The following is an 8968-nucleotide window of genomic DNA, read 5'->3' on the forward strand; positions in this document are numbered from 1 at the left end:
TAGAAACTGTTCTCTTCAACCATCATGGAATATTCAATAATCAACATTAGGGATATATTTTGAATTTGAGAGGAAAATACGACTTTCTTTACCTATTGGATTTTACTTTATATTTATGTGGGTTGACTTTGTATTTTGAATTGAAAAATGCTTTTTATTTTTTTGTTTGGGGAAAATATATGGTTATGAAGTAAGAAAAATTCATGAATTTCTTATAATGGGTGATTGAAAATGATTTTGAAGAAAAATAATTTTAAACAAACAAACACTTATATTGTATTCATCTTTATAATTTTCGCTCATGAACCTTTACCAAGCTATTGACCTTTTGATGGAACAAATTTTAATTAGAACAGAATGAAATAACAAAATATATTTCATATTATCAGCTTTAAATTTATAGAAATCAAGTCTGATTTTGTTGGATTAGTTTTTTCTAAATCTTTTTTTAAGGAAAAAAAAAGGAATAATGTGGTAAAAGAATCGTTGGCTGATCATGCCTAGTTTGTTTCTAATTCTTTGGCCCAAAAAATGAAAAATATGATCGTTATCTATCACATCAAGTCACTATATTTGACTTTCTCTCTCTTATGTGGGTTCCGTAATGGCTATATTTTTCATTCTCATTCTTATAAGAATGAGAATCAACCGAGGCAGTGTATATTTTAATATAATTATGTATTATTAATTTATTATTTCACCATAAGTGCTGCTGCAATAAGTAATCAGAGTCTATCAACTTATGTTAGGCTTTTCCACACGTTTCTCTAAAGAATATGCTTGCTTTTGGAAGTGCTTGAATTAAAATTTCTTATCTCGTCTAGTGAATTAATTTTATTAGTATGAAAGAGTCGTCTTTGTATCGACAACCAATAAAAGGGTTAAAGTTTTATCCTACTTCGACTTTATTTTTATATTAAAAAGTAGTGGGAACTTTAAAGTGTTTCAGTTATATTTCCAACAATTTGATCGAATTGAGTATTTAAGATATTGATATCATAAATATATTCACATAAAGGATATAACATATTTTAATCAAGAATCACGTGAAATATATATAAATTAGAAAAAAGAAAATTATTTGTTAAAAAGTTATCGGTGATGAAAACGCGCAAAAGAATGAAAAGGTTGGGACCGCTTGCTGCTCAGCCATCTTTCAACTAGCTTCTCATGAACTGAACATAAACTATCGACAAATCGCGCATGCCAATTGGCACCCTAATTCTTGACCAATGATATAATGTTAAAATTGCGCATTTTCTATCATTACATCTTACTACATGAGTTGATATCCATAATTGCACAAATTTAAAGAGAATTATTACGGGACTGTATTTTACGATCTCTCCATCTATTTTACATCTTGTCAGATGTCTATCCAGTTGATCAATTGCATGAATACTCAACATAGTTTTTTTCCCCCAACGTTATATTCTTGAAAGAAACTATTGCTTTCAACCATCGATAGTAGTATTATTAAAATCAAAGCCACCACGAGCACTTATTGAACAAAAATAATGACCCAAAAAATGAGTACTAAAATGGACGATGGAGAGGCTTGTTGGGTTGTTGAAAAGGCTCATCAAAGTGTGTGTCTCTGTGTAAAATTTTATAGACTTCATGATGGCAATTTCAGTGTAGGAAGAAAATTATCCAACAAGAAGGTTAGTGGAACCATTTGTGGTGTAATACTCAACTGATAATTATTCAAACCTTATAAAGAAAGATCAATATTCAATTTCCATTTGATAATAGATAACACATCACTTTAAAATTTTGACTTCGAAACAGGGTTTCCACTTAAAATAAATAATATATATTTGATACATCGAGTTAAATATGAATACATAATTTTTTATTATCTTTAATTGGCTAGCAATATCTAATTTGCATTACTAGATAAGCCAATAGACTATAAGCTACGCGAATCTTATTTTTTCAGATAATACTTGAACGTGTTGACAATTCTTTCAAAAGCACTTGTCACAATAGTCCATTTGAAATATATCACTTGGTTTTTTATGACATGAATATCAATTTTATGTTCGAGATAAGCCTCTGCTACCCTTTCCCTTTCTTGCTTGGGTAGCTCATTGAGAGGTCTCAACGAGCTACTCGGGAGTCGGGACCCCAAGAACTCTCGACTCGGAGATGGTTAGAGGGGATGGAAGAAAGATGGAACATAGGAATGTAAAAAAGGTTCGATATTTTTCTAAGATTCTTCCACTTTCTACTAGTCAAGAAACTATGAGGAGTCTCATAAAAAACAACACTGCGTGTAGCAGAGACCAGAATATGAAGTTTGATAATACGTTCACCTTTCAGATAAGTGTTAAGTAGTACATAAGATGAATTAAAACATAACAATGCTCAACTTCTGCTTCAAAGGGGAATATGAACTAAAATTTACTGAGAGTATTGGTATCTCATAGGAACAGATGTGCCTTTTCCAACATCAATAATTGAATTTGACATGGTTTTCCCCTTCAAAAAACTGGCATACCAGCGCGCTGAAAGCTTTTGATATCTTTTCAGGTCTTTGTCATCCAAATCTACGTAGTAAAAGCCGAAGGAAAGCGTATAGCCAACCGTTAACTCGAGACAGTCTAAGAAGGTCCATGCAAAGTACCCTTTTACGTTTGATCCATTCCTTCAAGTATTCCAGAATGAAAATTGAGAATAAGAGAAACCACAATCAGAGGCACAAAAATCTTACCAGAATCAACTTGATATTTACTCTTTTAAATCAATTATAAAAAAATATCCGGATAGTTGTATATGTGAGTTCAAAGAACTTGAAGCAGAGCAGCACTTAGCAAGTTACAAGAACAAAGTGCCGGCACTCGGTAAAGATACCGGCAGTGGGGGGAAGATATTGAAGTTTACAAACACGGATACAGAGATTATAAAGATGGAAGTTTGTAAAGGTCAGGGAACAATTAGTTTTGCTTAGACAGTTGGCGCCCCTTGTATTAATCACCTTATTTAAAAGCTTAAACCGTTGAAAGAAAACACATTTATTCATTCAAAGTTTTCAAATTCAACCTTAAATGGAAAAAAACTAGAAGAATAAAAGATCTCGTGAAATTCTTCTTGTCCTGTATTTCACGAATCTAACATGGAATCGAAAAGGCTCACCTCAGAGCATCAAGCAAGCTCCCAATGTAAGCATGATAATATTCAACCCTTGGTGTGTCATTTAGTGTTCCATTGCGACGCATCATCTGACCTGCAAAAGCAATTCAAACCAGGATTTTCCTTACTAAATTGTCTAATCTGGTTAAAATCAAAAAGCTTTTTTAAAAAAAAAAAAGTAGAACTCCAGCACATCAATTTTGTTCAATCAGAAAATAGTATGGAATGGAAGCCTACTAAATAAGGAACAACGCAATCTACTTCAATCGTTGCTGATTTCTCCACACATAAATATCGTTTAAAGGTTGCTAATTAACATACTCCCTGCTCCCTAGTGTGGGAGGTAATTAACATTACCCATTGAGAGAAACCACAGGGGAGTGAAAATGCACTATCCGTTACTAAAACATTAAGATAAAAGTAAAAGAGCTTAGGTTGACGAGTGATAAGTGTGTTTTTGCACACTTATTTACATCACAAACATGACTTAAATACAAGTAAAATGATTGAATTGTTACTTAACTTCGTCAAATTCATGTAATGTAGGAAATTCTATGGAAATAGTGGAATTCAGGAGAAAAGAGCCGAAAAAGGACCAAATTGGAGCAAAATGAAAATTCAGGGACCAAATTGCAATTATCTGAAAGTTGACCCGATGAACACATCAAGCAATTGATCAAGCCAAGCACCAGCACACACTGTGTTGACATGTGTTTATGTGTTAGTGCGCGCACGTATATGTGTGTGTGTATATATATATATATATAGAGAGAGAGAGAGAGAACCATTTTCATGGATATAAACAGGCTGATTTCCATAAACTTGTTTTAGATACTCCAGCACTCCATAGAGACCCGAAGGCAGCACGGGATACTTAGCAACACAAAAAAATTAAATTTTTAGAGTCAATTATTGATATAAAGAACAAATAGACATCGTAAAGTTATTTAGAATCACCTGATCTTGTGACGCGTCACCCTGTTGGTCTACAGCAGCCCGAAAACAAGACAGGTTTAGTAAATATAGAATAACAATAGCACTAGTCTTTATCACTCTCAACAATCCCACGCAAGCAGCAACATTTTCTTAAGGAAAGAATACTAGTGGAAGCTAAAATTAAACAGGTAGAACAATAAGCTTTAACAACACGTGAAAAAAATGATGTGGCAATTAAACCAGTTAATAAATTCAAATTGATTCCACAACTGGTAATTCTGCATTAACAAGTTTGTATTCAATAAAGCATGGAAGTCATACTTATTATCTGTGCAGCCAAGTCAGCAGAAAATCCACTGCCGTCCGTTTCAAGGATGCTGGGATCATCCTTGACGAACGCTTTTGTGTAGTGGTTCACTCCTATGAAGTCAACTGAACCCTTAATCTGCTCGGATTCAAGTTTGGTGAAGGTTGGAATTCTTGTTTGGGCATGTTTCTTCACTGTTTCAGGATAATCTCCCAAAATAAGGGGATCAATAAACCTGCAGTACACATTGAACATTAAACTCGGCATGTCCATGAGTGAAAACTTTCTCGACTCCCAAATCAGCTTATTGTTAGACTTTTCTAGCTAATTATTGGACCATCCGACATACGGGAGGAATTGGATAGTAAATTTAGTAACTATTCAGAGTTTCAACTTACCACCCAATAAAAAATTCTTTAGCTCTTTGAGAAACAACGAGCATTTCTAGACAGTGGTAATAATCAATAAACAGTCCAAGATCCACTTTCTCAAGATACACCGTCTCTAGTTAGTTACCTGACATCGGTTTGTTCAATACATAGTATAGATGTTAAATCCCACGTAACCTTTTTGGATGGCCTGTATTTGAACACATTATTTCCAAAATACACATAAGCATAAATGCTGAGACACTCTTGAACACATATGCCTCTTTTGTTACATTTCTCATATTGATTACCAAGTTTTTGAAAACAAAATATATGCTGAGAATTTAGAAACAAATCCATGCAAATGCGAGGAATTGACTAATCAAAGTTAGTGGACAAACTAATCAATAACAAATAAAGATTTATTAAACAGAACTATCGAAAGCATGAATGATACCTTGTATTTGGCCCTATACAGTCTCACAACAGCTGAATGTGCCAGCAAGATATTATGCCCCACAATGTATGTTTCATTTGAGGAATTACCCCAAGAGCACCTTGTTCTGTCTGAACAGCGCCCCGGGGCAATGATACCTTGCTCATATCCAGCCACGGCTAAAATATTGGCCTCGTTAACAGTAGTCCAGTACAAAACCCTGTTACCAAATTCCCTGAAGCACACATCTGCATATGCTGTGAAGTCCTTCCTGAGTCACAAACAACCCAAGTTTCATTTATATCTATATGACAAGAATGTAAAAGTAGCAAAAGATGAACACATATTACAACTATGTTGTTAAAAAACATACACAATCTTCCTACTAAGCCATCCTCCATACTCGTCTTCGAGTGCTTGTGGTAGATCAAAATGAGTTAATGTAATATGTGGTTGAATTCCTGTATGATCACAAATATTTTAACTTGGATGCAGTGAGAGACAAATCTCTGAAGGACAATAGGACAGAATGCATTTCCTATAAGGAAGAACATAACATTTGTAAGAAATTTCATAATCACCATGGCTTCTGAGTTTGTCGATAAGATTGTTGTAGTAATGTAACCCCTTTTGGTTGATAGGTCCTCTTCCATCTGAAAAGACAGTAGACCATGTGAGTAAAAGAAAAAGATGCTTTTTTCTTTGAACACGGCATGATGCAGGTGAACATACTAGGAATAAGTCTTGACCATGATATGGAGATTCTTAAGGCCTCCAAATTTGTCTCAACCATCAGTTGGATATCATCCTGCATGATGAGGTATAATTCCCATGGTGGATGTTCAATAACTATGTGAACAATGATCAAAAGACAACCATGATACGATCCAGATATTTCCCAGTCTTCGATCGGGAAAGAAGAAAAATATGTTCCATGCACTCAAAAGGTTTTTCTTATATGAATGGAAGAGAGTTCAACTCTAAACACCTTCACTAAATACACTAAATAATAGAGAAGTACCCCGTGCATCCCACCTCGGAAAACATAAAAGTTTAATGCAAAGACCAAAGAAATTCCCGAATCTGCTAGTAATGGAGCAAAAGATGGTGTAGCTAAACATGCCTATAGGACTCTTGGCTAAATTACTAATGGTAATCAAATCTTCAGGTTCATGGAATAATGTCCATACAAGTGTGCAATTGTTGCTTGAAGGGAAAGAAAACAACGAAAGGGAAAGAAATATATGTTAAATTAGAGTTTCAGCCGTGTGTAGACCTTGTATTTGTGATATCCATCACATGCTATGTCTCCATTGGCTCCATTTGTATTTTGACCTGAAAATTTTAAATGGGAGGATATATTCAATACAGTGACATTCAGATCAATGATTTACATCATAGAATCTACTCCACTATTAGCAGCTCTACGCACTAGAATCTGAGAACAGACCATTTCATTCATTAATTATGAAAAAGAAGCCTTCTATACTTCTATAAAAAAATAAAAAATAAAATGAAAGAAAACCCCGTGCCTTTTGCCATTACAAGGAGTTTTTCCTCTTGTTTGTGTAGAGTGGCATTTTCATAATAACGAATTGAAGAGCTATTATCACCTGATGTCAGGAATAGGTAACTAAAATTTATTTCTTTTGTTTGCAATGATAGAAAAATTTTGTGGAAAAGAAAAACCACTCCATAGCCACTAATAAGTTATTAGAATGCAGATTAAGGCAGTAACATTTATGAAACACTTTTGGCCCAAAAACATCATGACATATGTGCCTTAAAATTTATAATTATCAGATCATTTTGATCAACACTGAATCCTCTTCAATGATGCAACATATTCTTCCATTAGAATATTTGCTAAACACTTGAACCATTTTTAGTTATCGAACTGGTGCAGCAGCTTTTCTGCCAGATTTTTATTTTCTTCAACGATATCCTGTCTCTGCACAACGTGTTTGATGAGCTTTATGGGCAGATGATACACTCTTTTTTTTATATGAACCAGCTCCATATTAACTGTTACGTCTTATTTCTTATTGGTTCATTCTTAGTAGGGAAATTTAGCTGGAACAGGAGTCAAACTTTACCAAAATTACATTGTGAACAAGAAGAGGAGCAAAATGAGTTCGAAAAAGGCATTTGCAAAATAGAATTATGCACATGAAGTCAATGTCAGTCAACTTGTTTATGTACTGTAGAAAATAAAGGCCTAGAAGTATAAAGAGAAGAACTAGAGACGAGTACAGACCAGAATGTGCAAATGTGTCCCAAATGCTAGGAGTCCTCCCATCCTCAGACGCTGCGCCTTCATACTTTTGATAGAATGACAAAGAAATATTCATCAATTTTATTCAGGCAAAGTTTCAGATGGGAAGTAGAATACTGATCCAGTGAAAACAGATTGTTATAGATAATCATTAAATACGAACGCAAAAGTATAATTTTCAATGTTCCTACTAATTAAGCTAATATTTTTAGTTCCCTGGTAATTTGAGGTTACTATGCTGGAGACACAATGAAATAAGGCCCTCTTTTTCAAAATTGCATAAACAAATAATTTCTTTTTATTGTTAGAATCCGAATATACTTGTTTCTTCTTTTACACTGCCTACTTCTTCGTCACCATCACCAGTTTTCTTATCCACATCCCTGCTACCCATGCCACCATCCCCCATTCCCCCCTACTCCTGCCTACCAGCTCACTCTTCCAATTTGCATTTCCGGTATTAAGACTAGGCGTACCATCTTCTAACATAAGTAGCCTAAGTCTTTAAATATTGGCTATAGTCAGTGTTTTAAAAAGCATAATACATGTCTAGTCGTGGAAGCGAAGCTTCAAGCTTTACGAGCTCAAGCGAGCTTAGAAGAGGCCTAGGTGTAAAAAATTGTTTTCTTATTTTAAATATTATTTTTATTTTTTAAAGTAATTTAATAATTAAAATAATACATATCAAAGATCTAGAATTATGAAATATACTATATTTACTTAATAATTCCTATGTTAGTCAATTATTCAATTTTACTGAGTCTAAAATTACTTCTTTTTTTCTTTTTCCTTTTGAGTGCAAGAAAAAGCTTCATAAGTACGCCAAAGACTCAGAAAAATTTGCATGTAATATAGGTTTAATCAGTTTCCCCAACCAATTATTCCAACAATCATAATCATTTCACAGAATATTAAGAATAAACAAACTGGAAAAAATATAAATAAATAAAGAGCTACTAACTTGATAAGCAGAAGTTCCAGAACCAAAAACAAAGTCAGCCGGAAAATCCGTTCTGCTGTAATGATCAACGCCGTGAACCGGCACCGGTAAATGCAACGCCAGAAATAGCAAACCAATATACAAGCTAATTTCACTCATATTCTTCCAATCGCTTGGATCAATTTCTTCCATTTTTAGACATAAATACTCCACAGCAACCTACCAATCAAAGTTCTTTACATAACTTTCATTGGGTTCAACCTTTTTAATAACTCAGTTATTTGTCATATCAAATAGGGTTTTCACCAAACATGCACCGCCACGTAACGAATAATATCCCAATCTCGAAAGTTTGTTCTTTCTGAAAAATTGTGTTCATCGTCCCTATTTTATTGTTCAAGTAATAAATTTGTCCCCTGTCATGAGATTTCCCACAACGACAGCTTAACTTGCATATATACTCTAGTCACTATAGCCAAGCACAAAAAACAGACCATAGTTGCCAAGCATTATTTTTTACCTAAAATAATATATTTTCTTTGTCTTGATTTTGTTGTCTTTTGGAAAATGT

General features: G+C 33.9%; 1 pseudogene; it reads right to left on the reverse strand.

Annotated features, from left to right (window-relative positions):
* Positions 1-2279: 2279 nt before the first annotated feature.
* Positions 2280-8718, reverse strand: LOC111369846 (annotated as a pseudogene).
* Between the last annotated feature and the right edge of the window lie 250 nt (positions 8719-8968).

Source organism: Olea europaea, chromosome 20, assembly GCF_002742605.1.
Source record: "Olea europaea var. sylvestris chromosome 20, O_europaea_v1, whole genome shotgun sequence".
NCBI lineage: Eukaryota > Viridiplantae > Streptophyta > Magnoliopsida > Lamiales > Oleaceae > Olea > Olea europaea.